This window comes from Calidris pugnax, unplaced genomic scaffold, assembly GCF_001431845.1.
Source record: "Calidris pugnax isolate Ruff unplaced genomic scaffold, ASM143184v1 scaffold398, whole genome shotgun sequence".
Lineage (NCBI taxonomy): Eukaryota > Metazoa > Chordata > Aves > Charadriiformes > Scolopacidae > Calidris > Calidris pugnax.
In genome coordinates, this window is record NW_015091280.1 from 4476732 (window position 1) to 4492738 (window position 16007).

Here is a 16007-nt window from a genome sequence, read left to right on the forward strand (position 1 = left end):
AGCTCTCTTTGCCTCGCCAGTGTCTTAGAGATGGATACAGTACAGGGGGTTTCTTTTTTTTTCAAAAGCAATCTTGGTCAAAAAGTCTGACAAACACATCTGTGTTACACATTGTTCCCATTTATGAACTTAATAAAATGGGTAGATAGTATGGTATAGGGAAGGAAAAAGGTCACAATTTTTTCCAGTGTTATCAGTGCTGATGTTAGAAAACCAGTGTTGTGCATTTTGCCCGTGATTCCCACATTGTATTTAGGAGGCCTTTCTGTGGTTTGCCAACCTCTATGGAAGCAGTTGTAGTTGTTAGGGTAAATTTATATCATATATGCCAGAAGTGGCATATTTGCAATTTCAAAACATCATTCTTTGCTACGTTGGTGCTGGTAGGTTTCTCGTGAAAGATTCCCTATGAACTTAGAATGGTGTTAGGCTCCCACCATCGGATTTGTCATCACGTGACTAGTTAGCCACAGACCTCTAGAAGGTTGGGATATCCAATTCTTAGTTAAAATAGCATCCTACTGTTGCCTCAGGGTATGGTTGTTCACTGTGTCCCCCCTTTTGAGGGGCCACAAATCACAAAAGATTGCTCCTTGAGGTGGAAGTTCTGGAAGTAATGACTATCTACCTTGGATCTATAGTATGATGCATTTCACACCCCATCCCAAGCTCCTGCCTTCTGGCCACTAGCTTTTGATTCTCATTTTTCTGACACCATAAATACAAATGTTTTACATGACTGTAAAACATTAGTGCCAGACTGGTACTTCAGCATTGGTTCTAAGAGGTTCAAAGTGTTCCTTTGCCCTTCAATTTCTACGTTGTGTAAGGCTGCCTTCATTTTTCTGTAGTCTTCTCCTTTGGCTGTTGCCTGCTGTAGGCTCCTAGGCTTTAATAATGAGAAGTTTCTGGACTAGTTCATACCTTTATGCACCACAAGGTTATTTTCAAAAAGTTTTGCGTGGAGCGGGCGCTTAATTTTTTCAGACTTAAGCAGATGGGGCAGCAATTATTTTTCCCTCAAAGCCACTGAAGAAATCTAAGTTGCTTCAAAGTGCTCTACGTGCTGATCCCCAGAGAGGTTCTGCTCTGTGTGAGAGGGAGGGGATGCCAGCCCCCGTTCCTGATCGCTGCCCTGCACTGTGTTCCTACAAGCACGGTGTGGACTGCTTAGTGTGGTTTAGAAAAAGAGTTGTTTATGGGAGGAGGAGCAGAGTTACAGGCCTTGTGTTTTGTGGCTTGGCCTACAAACCTGTAGATAATATCAATGCAAACCGATAGCACTGCTTTGTTCTCAAGGGTATTTTAAATAGTTTTTCTTTATTTCACTTTGCTGAGAGCCTGGTTTGCAAGGTCGAGCTTAATGGAGATGATGTCTTGGCTCTGTGCAGGTATTTTGTCCTGTACATCTGCAGGATGTTGGGAAGAGGAGACCTATTGAACCTTCCTCCTGCTGTTTCACAAGTTGAAATATAAATAGGAAGATGGGATCACTTGTGTCATCAAATCAAATTCTCTACGATAGAGCTACAGATGACATTACACTGTTTTTAAAAAAACAAAAAATCAGCTTACAGCCAAGCATGAAAGAGAAGATGTGGTTAGGAGAGTGACAGCAACTCTATTTCCCTTTCTTTCGTCTGTAATTGCAATGGGTGTCTGTTGATCTGATCCAAATTGAGTATACAAAAATTTAAAAATATTTCTGGCAGCTAAAGAACATTTTTGACTATGTAATTCATTACTACGATACCTATATTGTTAGAATAAATGGCATCTTCTGCCTATTTTTTCCTTTCCTTTTTGATTTCTGGAAACCAAGCATTTGAGGATTTGACATTCACTTAATTGATTGTTAATGTGAATATGGTGCTGTAGTATTCAAAGAGAATGAAAGTGTATGGTTAATCAGATATTTCTGTACAGAAATTTTATGGAGCTATTAAACAACTAACTATAAATTGCTGATTTTCTCATTTGGTTAATTACATTATGTTTTGTTTTGCTTTTTTAGGTTACATTTAGGTCATATTGTGGAATCTTCTGAGAAAACAAAGGTCATAGTAAGAAAACAATGTTTAATACAAGTATCTTCACTACACAGTCAGACTGAAACAGGAACAGGTTCTCTGGAGTAAGTATTACAGTTATTGGGTTGGGGTTTTTTGCTTGTAAAGTCAGTATCATGGTTATTAGGCCATTATGCTACTTAACTTCACTATAGTTGCATTAAAAAAAGTAGAATCAGTGACTCTGTACTCATTTCAGTTGATTAGCTGAAACTGACACTCTTTTGGACTCTTATTGAAACCTCTCCCATCTTGGAAGAAATTTCATCTTCTGGAATTTAGATGGGCTTCAGACGTTTCTGTCGGTGCTGTGTTCTGGGTATGGTTTTGAGCAGGAAGTGGCCTAGTATAGGTGTAATTGTATATAACGCCCAATTTACTGGCAAAAGTTAAAGCCCTGTCTGTATCTTCCAGGGAATTTGAAAACATGGTTGTTGATTTGGCTGTAACTTCCCGCTCCTGGCACTTTCTGTGTGACTTTGATATTTTTGTTGTCAGTATTTTAATATTTGTGTTGTGTCAGAGCTCCATCATCCATCAGACTAGCACAAGCCTTCAATCTGTGGATATCAGATACGTCTTTTCTTCACTGTTTCTAGTTAACTTCTAGCTTTGTCAATTCTAGGCTGAGACACGTGTGTCTCATTTATGATACAAGAAACTGAGATACCTAAACTGGGGACTGTGGATTGCACCTTTCTGTGCTAGATACCTAAACATTTATATACTAATACAGTTTAATTCTTAATTCCTGTGTGCTTTGCTTGGTTGTGATAGGAAATACCATAATTTCCTTGTCACTTTGTTTGTAAGATGTTTAAATGTATTCTTTTAGACGTTAGAAACTGGGAAAAAGCTGCATAATTTTCTTTCTGATACAGATTTTACTCACTTTATGTGATATGTGAGTGTAATTCTGCAGGAATCATTGGAAATACACTTGAATGCATAGTTAGGAATAAAAACTGTATCTGGCCCTTAGAACTGAAAGGGGGTGGAAAATGGTTTTAGTTTACAACAAGTGTTATTTTGGCATATTGCTTTGTAGCCAAGAGGAAATGACTCTTCTTCGCTTCTTCTTTAAAAAGGGATGTGTACATTGTGTCATAATTTGGGTAGAAAATGTCTGTGAAACCTACTCAGACGAGCTCAACTTTTCCTACTTGTTTTTTTTTCCAAAGTGTTTTTAACTGGCAGAACAACACATTTGGATCAGTAACTTTTTTTTTTTTTTAAGGCAGGAAAAAAATGATTGTAACATTTCAATTAAACATGAATTTAAAGAGGTTGATATGTGTGTTAGTTCCTTTTCTCTAAGTACTTGAAGGAAACACTACAGTTTTAAGTCAGCATGTGTATATTTGTACCAGTCCCTCATCTAAACCATATGTCAAAGTGCTCACTGAACATACTCCCAAAATGTTCTTGTAGCACCTGATACTTGAATTCTAACCTCTGAAGTTTTCAGAAGCTGTTGTATGAAGTTGTTTGTCTTTTACTGATTCACTAAACAACACAGTAGAAATACAGGCACCTGTCACAATGTCCAAATAAAATCATACTTAATTGCTGCTTACACATTTACTTTGACAAGTTAATTCTTGACTCTGGTAATTGAGTTACTGAAACAGATGAGCAATAACTTTGAAACTGAGCTCTCCAAATAAATGAAATGAAAAATGCCCACTGGAGACAGCTTTAGTCATTTTAAATCATTGTATACAGGCTGATGCCAGGCACAGAACTCACTCGTGTTCAGTAGCCAGTAAACTTGTTTCCCCCCCACCCTGCCCCGGCTTTTTAAAGGGACTTAGAGAATTCAGATGTTGTAACCTAAAATTGATTCTAATTTGTTCTTTTGGGGGAAATATTTTTGAATCCTTTTTTGTTTGTTTGTTTTGATTTGGACATTTGTGTATGGTTGTACAGATTTCAGTCATCACAAAGTATTTTGTGGTTGGAATCTTTCATTAAAATACTAAAACATTAAAAGAAAATCTGAGTACTACCTGTAGTCACAGATACAAAGCCAGGTGAAGTTCTCATGAGGTCTTAAAAGCAGATGCCAAATCTCTTAGCTGGCAAAGAGTAACCCCAGGCATCCCTCAGGCCTGGGGCTGCCTGCTAAGGGCAGCTCTGAGTGTCCTGGATTGAGGGACCGGGAGGCAGAGTGCCAACTGACCACGGGCCTGTGCATTGGTGGTGAAGGCCAACCACACACTGGGCCACCTCAGGAAAGGAGTGTTCCCCTCCACTCAGCACCTCCAAAGTTGCATCCAGAACACTGTCTCCAGTTCTGGGCCCACAGGAACGAGAGGGATGCTGGCGAATGGGGGAGAGTCCAGTGGAGGTGATTAGGGAGCTGCAGCCTGTGGTGTTTGAGGTGGAGGGGTGTGAATGACCTTTGCTTGGAGAAGACAAGGAGAGAAAGATCTTTACTATTTTCCACTGTCTGAGGGAGGATTACGGAGAAGATGTGCCCAGATGTCTGAGAGGTTGAGGGAAAGGCAGAATGCACAAGTTACAAGAAAAGAAATTCTGGTTGAACATAAGGAAAAATATTTTGCTGTGAGGGTGGTTAAGCACTGGAGCAGGTTGCTCATCTAGGCCGTGGAGCCTCCCTCTGTGGAGGCTTTCAAAATTAACTGTGCAAACTCCTGAGCAACATGCTTCAACTTCAGTGCTGAAATTTGGCACCAGAGGAGTCCCAGAGGTCCCTTCCAACCTAAATTGATCTGTGATTCTTAGATAATCTTAATTATTTTTGGTCCTTATGGTGAATGGCCAGGAGTATTTTTGGCTTTATCAGTTTTTAATTTCATGACAGAAGTATTTATTGTGTGTAGGTTTTAGGATTATTCTTTTCTACCGAAAGACATTGTACTTCAAGATATCTTTTATAAATAAGTGTCAAGAATTAGGTACATAAAATATTCCTAGACTTGAATTGTTGGGTTTCTGTCAATGCTTGTTCAGCATTGAACAGTCCTGTTCAGTTAAGAAATGGCTGTGAATGGCCACCTCTGCGTAGTGGGACATCAAATCTGGTTAACTGCAAAAATCCAGATTAGATTGCTCTATGAAAGAAACTGACCCAATCAGGAAGAATGTGTAGTCTGAAGCCTGTAATTTTTATTTTTATTTTTCCCTTTAAAGGGTATCTTTCGAACTTTTAGTCCCTGACATCTCTATATATGAGACTTAAATGCAGTCTGCTTATGTGATAGCTCTGTGGTTTGGTCTGTGTGCCCTCCTTTTAGAAGAAAATTTCACTCCTAATTAATTTTCCACTGTTTTTAATTTTGCTTTTTTACCTCTCTTTCTATATGCATACAATCTGCCTGCTGGAGAATAACTCTCTTTCCTTGAGGTTTTGATTGAAATATCAGAAATAATTGAAAAGTGAATCTGTTAGTCCCTGTGTGAAGAGTTACCTCTATATAGGAAAATTTCAATTTCTGATCTTAACTTTTTTTTATAGTAGAAAGTCATCTAGCTTGTAATTTAGAGAAATGGCATTTTAGAGGCTGAAGGAAACAGCTGCTGGTGAAATTTTGTGGTCTAGGTCCATTTGTACAATTCAAAAGGAGAGGAAATATTAACCATTTATATATTTAAATGTCTTGGAAGTGGAAAGTTTACTCCTCCTTTCCTCCATGTTTACAGTGGAACAAGTAATTACTCTGAGTGGTAAAACAGGCAAGAAAATACCAGCGAGCAGAACTAATACTGATTTAATATAGCCTAATTTTTTTGTTAGACTATTAAGAATTCCTGTATGATTCTTGTATAGCAGTGGGGGAACAGGGACCCTGCTGTTTACTTAGTACAATAAATCAACAAAAGCACAACTCCAGGTTATTAATGCATCTTCTCAGGTTCATGACAGACACATTACATAGTTTTTGAATAATAGGTTGGGCTGTTACAAAGCCAGACCTCTAGGCTGTAGTTTTACCTATGTTTTAAAAAACAAGCTTAAGAACTGCAAAGTGGCAGGTCAGCCCCCAGGGCTGGAAGAAGCTGTCGCTCTTATTCCACCACTCATCTTGCCTCTGTTTACATCTTCACTTTGCTGGCACAGGCACTTAGTCGGCGTTGTGGGAAATGGTCTGACTCACCTGTGTTAAAATGACATCTTTATTCTGGCTTAAAGTTCTTCTGGGTTAAGGTACAGCTCTTTCTCGTCCTTTCCCGTTGAGTCTGACTGTCCAGTCCTCTTTCTTCCCTTGTACTACCTCCATTCACCTGTTTTGTTAAGCTTGATTTTTTTTTTTGTTTGTTTTAAAATATTTATGTGAGCATCCCATCATTTATATGTTCAGTAGGATCTTTTTCTAATATTAGAACTCAGCATATCTGAACATTTCATGCTATCTTTTCCCTAGAACATAAAATATCTAGTGATCTGGGTTTTCCAAAGTGAATTATCTAGGTTGTAAACTAACCAGGTCTAATCTTCTCCCAAATCTTTCATCTCATTTTACTGTCCTAGAGTGTGTTATACAGAATGCATTGATCTTCATGTGTCAGATTAACTGTTATTTACATGATAGTGCCTTTCTAATCTGCCTCATTTCTTTATTTTCCCTTCCATCTGGACCATGCAGAACTGGATTCCAGTGAGCTGAAAGGGGATGTCTTATAGCTGCAGTATGATCCAGTGATTAAATGCTTCTAAAGACAATTTCAGACAATAGCATTTAAATGTGAGTTTTTCTTCTCCCTGCAACTCACTTTTAACTATACAATATAAAAAGATGGCCTGAAACTCCTTATTTTGATATATAGATTTTATTGTTAACTATATGGTCATTTCAAGATATATGGTCAAGTTGTGAGAAGCTGTTGTGTTACTTTTGTAGCAAAAGATAGTCATGAATTAGTTGTGAGAAGCTGTTGTGTTACTTTTGTATTTTGTGTTCATTATGAGTAATGTGCTGTCTGAGAACTGTCTGAAGAATATCAGAAACCTGGGACTTAAGTTTTATTCATTCATTTGGTTCATCGTGAATGATCTTTGAAGAGAGTTCATTAATGTGCTGTCTGAGAACTGTCTGAAGAATATCAGAAACCTGGGACTTAAGTTTTATTCATTCATTTGGTTCATCGTGAATGATCTTTGAAGAGAGCAGGAACTGTGTTTGCTTGACTGTGTATAAAGAATTGTGCAAACCAGTTCTGATAAGTCTTCTGAGCCTGGAATACCATTTTAATAGTGGTGTTCTATACCTGTAGACTACTTTTGCAAAAAAAAATGTTTCTGAACCCAATAATGTCATTTACAGCTAGTTTTAAAATTACACTTTCATTAAATCATAAAATAATTTCCATAAGAAGGGAGGACCAGAGGTAATGTAATCTAACCATCTGTTCAAGTTGCTTAAAATTAAATTAAATTTTAATTTCAAACCAGTTAACATGTTTGCATTTTTTTCATAGCCCTAAGTCCCACTGAAGTCAATTGCAAATTCAGGTGCTCAGCATTTCTTGAAAACTGGGCCACTTCTATTTAGAGGCATTAATATCAAAGTAGAAACACCATTCATTGTGGTTTTAAAATCCTGGCTTCAGTTTTTAAAACTTAGTGCATTGTAATGCTATGGCTACAACAGAGATATAAAGCTAGAGGATGAACAGGCAAAATAATCAGGGACCATGGAAAAAAAACCTAATTAAATTATTTTTGTTTGTGGAAAATTAGCTATATTTCATGGGGAGAATGAGAGAATCTAGACTTGAATAGCTGCGAGACCACTCTTGGTACCAGTCTGAGCACTGTGAGGGAATGACATTTAAATAAGGTCTTTCATGTTTTCTATACATAGATATTTTTAGAAAACTAAATGTTGATGTTTTTATTCTGATTTCTGAAGGAATCCTGCCTAAATGGACACTTAATTTTCCATTCCATAGGGCCAGCTCATGTGGCAGTTGAACTAAAACTGCTGGGAAATATTTATAGTACCACATGATCTTTAAAAATAACTTCCCAGGCTACACTGTAATGTCTTGAATTCTTAAAGTCTTTGCTATTGTAGATAGACAACCATGACATTCCTGGAGTGGAAAAATCTTAGCTTTGCTGATTTAGGCATTTGTATTTATGATCAAGTTGTTTGTATTTACTTTTTAAATTTGTAAGGGCTTTAGATTGAAATTCGCCCGTGCGGGTGCAGAAGGCCAGAACCCTGAGTGGGTTCACTCTTTAGGGCAAAACAGACATTTCAGTGGCATGGTATGAAATAACATACAGAATAAACTTTGTTAGTGCATTAGGTCTCATCTTTAAAAGAGGGTCACTCTGGATCCTGTGTGAACTGTGAGGTCTAGCGAACAGAAAATACACTTTGTAGTAGTATTACATTTGTTGCTTAGTGAAGGTGCTTCCTCTTGTCACGTTAAACCTTGAAACAAACCCTAAGCCCGTGAGCAGTGCTGGGGGGTAACAGTGGTGCTCTCACCCCACCCTTGCTTTCTGATACGGTGCCTGCTCGTCACAGGGTGAGGCAGGACGAGGAGTTGGTGGAAAACTAGTAATGTTTGTTCCCCTTGTTTTTCCATTGTGTGGCTGGGGAGGTGGGGGACACCCAAAAAAGGGGAAAAGCATAACAGCACTGCTTCTGACTGCAGACTGCCCTCCAAGTCAGCTACAGATAAGGTGAAACGGCAGGAAACAGTCACTTAAGGGAGTCAAGCTGGTGTCTGAAGTGATCCTGTTCTAGTCACTGTAAATGCAGTGGAAGTCAGCAAAATGGGAGTCCCGTGCAAGGCTCTGAAACTGCTGCTGCTCTATCAGCTGCAGAACAGTTGTGGCCCTGTAAGCTCCCAGGCTGTGGCATCACCTCTGAATTTCATAGAACCATAGAATGGTTAGAGTTGGAAGGGACCTTAAAGATCATCAAGTTCTAGGAATAAAAGAGGATATAGATCTACAGAGCCATGAGCTGGCACACTGATCTCATGTATATATTTGACTTCAGAGTTTTCAGAATAAATTAGAATTCTTTCCAATATAAAGGAGGGATTTTTCCTCTGATTTTCTTTTAAATGCCTCTTAAATTTCGTAGGATGTAAACCTTTCTGCATATTCTGACTTGTCATCTTTGCTGGTAGATTCTTTTCCCTCATTTGTTCTCAAATATTTCCTTTGTAGCTTGCTCATCTTTTTATAGTATTAGATGTTTACGTAGTTAGAAAAACGATTACAATGATTATATTGTGTAAGCGCTTAGTGTTTCTTCTACTTAGACTACGTGATATGCTGCTGCTGTTTCCTAGAAGATTACTGTGGTCAGATTGTCATCTAGTCTGTTCTGGACAGTAAGATATTGTTTAAACACTGTTCTTGTGTCTGGATAGGGTGGCCCTTTTCAACTGCTTTCACTGCTGCAAGACTTTTTTCTTTTTCCTTTTTTTTTTTAGCCCTTTGACTGCCACATGACAGAGCAAGCAGTAGACAAAAAGCTGTATTGATCACAGTGATGATCATCTTGACTGTGATGCTTAACAGTTGTAATAACTTATTATACAAAGCAAAAATCTGGATAGCAGAGTGCTCTTAGTTCTTGTATAATCAAAACAAGCTAGTTTCTGATATTTGTCCTTTATGTAAATGGTCATGTTTTTAGTGAAAAGAAAAATAAAGTCAGGTTTATATTTAACATGAAGAGCTGCAGATACATGCTAGAAAAATGCACCCTTATTTGAAAGAGGTGGTGTAAAAGAAACTTACATCTTAAGGAAACTGACTTTTTCATAGATAAGGGATTTCTTCTCCTGCCCCCAAGCTTTTTGCCGTCTGTTTGGGATAGTGTCCTTTCTTCATCCTGAGAGAACTGTGACCACATTTCGGGGATAGGTGACATCATTTCAGATGTACAATATCCCTTCTAAAGAATTGTCTGAAGATTTCTTGGTGCTATGAGGCAGCCCAGGAGAAGAGATGCTATGAGAGATAACAGGGCATCAGAATTTTCCCCTAACGCTGTGTTATGCCAGTGTTTGTATTTAGCAGTTTCCTTGCAGCTTCTTTTACTCATCTTTTATTAGTATTATTTTTGATTATGCTTCAGGGTAATTGATTGAACATTGCATTGGATTTTAAATTGGTGTTCTTTTAATAATAGAAAAATGCATCTCAAATGATGAGAGTTAGGGGATTTGTGGTGAGTTCACAAGTAAAGGAGAATTTCTAACCTGATGACAAAGTATAAAATTTCATAATTGGTGCCTTCTTCAAAATGTTGGTTTTAGAAGAATTTACCTGACGCAGATTAATATTAGGTGTTGATGAAAATCCATGTGGATTTGTGAGTACTTTTTAATGTCTAAGTCTTTTGCTGATATGATAAATTATTTTCAAAGGAAAGTTCATTGCATTGTTACTCCGTGTCTCATTTTTTGCAGTGCCTCCAGACAGGGTCACTCTCTCTGGGCATGCTCTTGTTCAGCTCTTAATTTTAGGATAAACTCATGCAATCTCTCCCGTGCTTCGCTTTGACCTTCATATCTTCTTGGTCAGTGCTGGTTTATGTCAGATATTTGTAACTCCTTTACTCCAGCTCTTAGAGCAGTGGTGTGAAGCCTTTGCAGCTGGGTGGTCCTGGGCTCTCAGTGCTGTCTTGTCCTCAGGTGGAACGAGGATGTCCACGATGGAACTGAGTTTGCCCCAAGCTGGTCTTGCCTGCCTTCTCAGCAAAATGGGATTGGCTTCTGAGTGGATGGCTTAGTAAAGGGACACAACCCCGTCTGGTAACCACAGCTTCTGAAACCCTGATCCTATAGTCTAAAAGATGCCTTATAACTCTAGGGGATATTTTGAATGATTGGATTTTGTTCCTTGTTATCGGTAATGTTCCGGTGGTTCTGCTGGTGACTGACTTGCTGGAAGTCTTGTCTTTTACAGACTGGTTTTGTACCTGCAGGTGTGGTTCTAGTTCTAGGCGTAGGGGAAGCTACAAGGTCTCTTGGATTCTGGAATAAGTCTGTTAGCACTAGAGCAAATTCTTCTGTCTGCCTAGAGATGTTAAGTCCTTTAAAAATAAAACAAACCACCCTCTTCCTCACACACTGCCCTCCACCCCTCCCACACACCCCCCACCCTGCACCAAAACAAGAGCAACAACCACGAGCCCTGTGCCTGGGAACACACAGCTGTTCTCAGTAGCTGTTCAGGGACTGTGGTCTGTTGGCTGGTCTGTCCCACTTGAAATGTCTGATTATCTTGTGATCAAGGTCACAATACAGAGGAAAAGACAGAAAATTCAGGTCTGTAACTTTCACATTGATTTCACAGAGGAAGTTCTCACCCTCTGCAGGAATCCATAATGAAGACAAAAATAACTTGTCTCGCAGAATTCTATGGTGAGTCTGGTCTCTTGGTGAAGCAGTGTCAGGACAAGTGAATGTTAATAGAAGACATCAGTGATGAAAATTTATGTAACTTACTGCATGGTTCACTGGATTGTTCTCTCTTCTTTTACCTAGCTGGAACTGTGTTAGTGTGAAGTATTCCTTTTGCTTTAGGCGGTTAGAATTTTAATGGTCTTTTATTTGGGAATCCTTTCTCCCTGGTGAAAGCAAATGAAAGCGTTACTTCATGTGTTGCTGAAGTTGCTCAAAATCTGGGCTGCTGTCAGAAGGGATGATCCTGCCCCGTTCCCAGCTAAGTGTTGCCACCACCTTCTTTTCTGTGTTCGTGCAGTGTGCCTGCTTAGAAAGCTGTTTTGACAGCTCTTGTATCAGTGCTCTGATCTTGCTGACAGAAAGGGCAGTGTGATCTTCTATCAGTTTTAGCCAGTTGTAAAACTGCATCTTGAGGCCATGGTGACCTGAAGCGCTATGACACAATCTGGACACTTGCTGCTGTTGAGAGGAGAAGATCCTGCTTCTATTCTTCTCCTTTCAGAGGCTCCTGGCACTCTTCAGATCCTTCTGTGAGTTGATTCAACTAGATAATGTGAAAGAAAATGAGTCATTGATTCCACCTGGACTATAAGCTGGTTCAGAAGGAGAGCTAAGGTGGGCTGAAGGAGGTGGAAGGTGGGAGAGGAGAGCTGGGCAGCCCAGAGCAGGGGGAGAGGAGACAGGATTTCCCTTGAGCTATCAATGAGCCTGGCATCCTGTCGCACAGCTTTGCTGGACTGGGTTATGAAAACCATATTATGACACAGTGTGAAGGTTTACAGCCTGGATGTTGATGTTTCGTAGTGATAGTTGTTCCACTTCAGTCTTAATGCTTCGTGCACACACCAGATGTACAGATTTATAGATAGAAAAAGTTGCAGGCTGCTGTTTTGGTTCAAGAGAGCTTGTAGGGCTTCTTGTTTCTGTACATTAAATGAATAAATACAAGAGTGAGAGATGAGTAGTGAATTCTCTTTTTTTCATTTTGCAGATGTTCTACTAATAAGTGTATCTAAGCAGCTCTTTTAGAACTGCTGGTATATTAAAGCACAAATTGAGCAGTTTGAGATTCAGAGTTTGTGTGTTTATATACATATATACAAGTCTGCATAAGTCAAAGTTTAGAGAAAATTTATACTTTACATGGGAAGGTTTGAATGCTGTCTATCAATGCTACATACCTGTGACTTAGAAAAGAATTTAGTAGTGGGCTTTGCTGCTATTAAATTCAAATAATCATTGATCAGATACTTAAATAGCCAAGATTAAGTGCTGTTTTAATTACTTCCTTCTTTTGTATGACAAGTTTTTTTTACCATGACAGTAGGTAAGAATAGCTATAAGGTGAACAGCCTGAAATAGCTTTTTATTATTATTTTGATTGTTTGTTTGTTTTTTTTTTTTTCCTTTAGCTGGAAGTTGTTTAAAATGTCTGTGATGTTATTGCTCCCAATCCAGATGGCTTTCTGCCTCTGTTTCAGTCACTCGATGTGATACTGTTGGTTAGTCACTAGTGCCACCACACGTGTTACAGTTTGGTCCGTGACTCACTCTCATGGCTGTCTTACGTTGGCCATCAGTGTTATTCTCAGTATAAATACTTGCTCTTTCTTGACCTCTGTGATGTCAGCCACTGTTGGAAACTGGGTGCTGACTGTAAAAGACACCCTTTTCCTTGAGGAAGGAAATATTTAGTAAGTGCCTAACAGCAAGAATAGCTTCCCAGCATGCTCAGGTTGGTGTGATAATTGCTCTTCCCTTTTTAATTGAAAATATTCTGATGTCTGTGTTGGACGTCTGTCATTATAAACAAGTATCTTACAAGAACTTTGTAACTCCATGCATTGTGGTGCCTAGGGTATAAGGTGTGTAACAGCATTTTTAAGTCTTGCTTCTTTAAACATTTTAAACTCTTGATATGCTGAAGTGGTTTCAACAATTGCAAATGTTGTGGAAAACATCTAAAAGAGGATGAAAATAGAAAAGATGTTGTGCTGAATTAAAATAGAAATTGTGAACAAAATAACTACATAGAACAGATTAACGTTTTCTTGCTGCTGTACCTGTTAAAGGAACGCTTTATACCAGTGATACCATGATGGCCACAGAAAATAACTGAAAATGTAGTGTGCACATCCAAGTATGAAAAGTATTTAGTTTTAGGCAATTCAAATGATTTTTCAGTGACTTCTGTTGTCATTTACAACAAAATTGCAGCTAAGATTTTATGGATGGAAGCAGCTTGATGGACGAAAAGAAATAATATCCCCTTTAAATAGTATCTTGTTAAAGATATACTGATTGCTAATGAGGAACTCGAGACCTTCTTTAGATTTTTTGGGGTAGATGCCATGTTATTAGAATAGGGTAGTCTGTGTTGCGTGATGGGGTTAAAGAGTTTATTTCTTGTCTTCAGACAATTTAAGAGATCACACACGTGTGTTCATGAGGTTTGTACGGGCCCATCTCTCAAGCCTGCCCAGGTCCCTCTGGATGGCATCCCTTCCCTCCAGCGTCTTGACTGCGCCACACAGCTGCTTTTTGTTTTGATTCAATCTGGGGCAGTGTAGTGGATTTTTTTGGGAATGAGGAGCTGATGGTAGTAAACTATTATTTGGTGGTGATGATGATGACAGGAGCTCCCTAGTTGTTGCTTCTGTTGCGGAAAAGTATTTTTTCTTGTGTATTTATGCTTTCTGAAAGTTAGAGGTTTTTTGTTTGCCTTTAATGAAAACTCTACTATTTTTTTATCTGATACAAGTGAAATACTAAACGATCCATGTATTTTGTGTGGTAACAAGATGTGTTGGCAGCAGTTATGCTTGTGTGGATCCTCTTTGCTAAGGCTGACTGGAAAGTTTTTGGACTGAGTTGGGCCTCGTTATTCAGTGTATTTCCGTGGCAGTTAGAGGTGAGACTTAAGTGTGTTGTCTCATATCTAAGGCGGCTGTGAACTGGTGAGCTGCTGGTAGCACAGCTGCAGTACCCAAGAGCTGCTTCCAGCATTCAGCTGGGCTCCATGCTGGTTTTGGACAGGCTATTCCACTGGGGACTGGTGAACTTTAGGAGATTTCAGTTCTTGAGAGCCATCTCTCTTTCTCTGCTGGAGATTTTAATCTCTTGGATTTTTCCAAATGTCAGGTGAGCAATTTTATACATTAATGGTAACTGGAGGAATAGAAACCAGTACTGAGGAATGAGGCAGAGATGGACTGTGAATACTTTAAAGTGGTAGTTTAAATAATACTATTTGTTTAACAATGGTGATCAGTAAAAGTTAGCACTGAACAGCCCTTTATAATATGTATAAAATATTAATAGCTTGTTTGTCAATAAAAAGCTATGCTTCTCCAGTAGTTGATTTTTGTGCTGCTGATATATTTGGTTATCCCTTGTAGGCACAGTCAGCTTTCCCCTCTGCTTGCTTGCTTATTTATTTCATTGCCAGGTGTCTGTATCAAGCAAGGGATTACAAAGAGGCTTTCTGAAGTACCACCGTTGCATTTCTGATGTCAAAGGACAACGATGCATATGACAATGAAGTGTTTGATTTAAAAGCCTACCAATTTCAAAGAGTTGAATTTCTGTGAAATAGGAGTATCAAACAAATTTGACTTACTATAAATGAAGTATTAGCTCTTGCTTATCATAAAGTTTCTATTTAATTGGCGAGGCTCTGAGCAATCTGATCTAGTTAGAGAAGTCCCTGCTTATTGCAGCAGGGGTGCACTAGGTGACCTTTAAGGGTCCCTTCCAACCCGAACTATTCTATGGTTCTTTGATTTGCTGATGAGCTTGTTTGCATCTGTTCTGTGATGGATAAAGAACAGCAGCCCAGTGTATTGGTTACATCCTGCTTTTTCTGCCCGTGCTGTAATAGGGGAAATACCTTCAGTTAAGCAGAAGAGGCCTGATTTCAGAGCAGGAAAGGCAAGGAGTGATAAAAGTAGTGGAAAGCTTTAACAGTAGTGGAGTTGCACATTCTGGCTTACTTTTTTTACAAGTGGTGATTTCCCACATCTCATGATGTCCGACAAGAGTTAGAAACTTGTAGGGCAACTTGTCTTAATTGGAGAAGTGATTTACAGTAGGGTTTTATTACAACATTTCCCATCCCTATGTCAGCTGAAGAGCATTGTCTGGGTGAAGAGGAAGGTAAATACTTCAGGGAATGGTAGCTGAAGGGAAGATGCATCTTTAGAGAGCAGTAATCAAAAGATAAAACTTGAAAGGAAAGAAAAACTAGTGGTAGCAATAAGAGTAAATAAAAATGTCTTCAAATCTGAAGAAAAAGTAATCAGGAAGCCAGTGTAGTGAACGGAAGTAGATCACACAAAGGGCTCCCCTCTACCCTGCAGTGGATTTAGTTTACGCAGTGGGTTAAATTCACAGAAGATTATCTTTCTTTAAGGCTGAAAGCAAATTGAGATAAATGTCTTTGGAGGAAAATGTTACTTTCTATTAGAGCTGAAGGTTATTTTCTTGCAATTAATATAGACTTTTCATTTGTGGTCAACTAACGGGAAATTT

At 38.8% G+C, this 16007-nt stretch overlaps 1 protein-coding gene across 1 annotated transcript in view; it reads left to right on the forward strand.

The window, feature by feature from the left end:
• The window catches only part of PIK3CB (phosphatidylinositol-4,5-bisphosphate 3-kinase catalytic subunit beta), a gene marked incomplete at its 3' end in the record, with an annotated part of 94469 nt that overhangs the window by 40643 nt on the left and 37819 nt on the right, over positions 1–16007 (forward strand). The window contains exon 3 of the mRNA XM_014960631.1: positions 2015–2134. The remainder of the gene's footprint in view (positions 1–2014; positions 2135–16007) is intronic.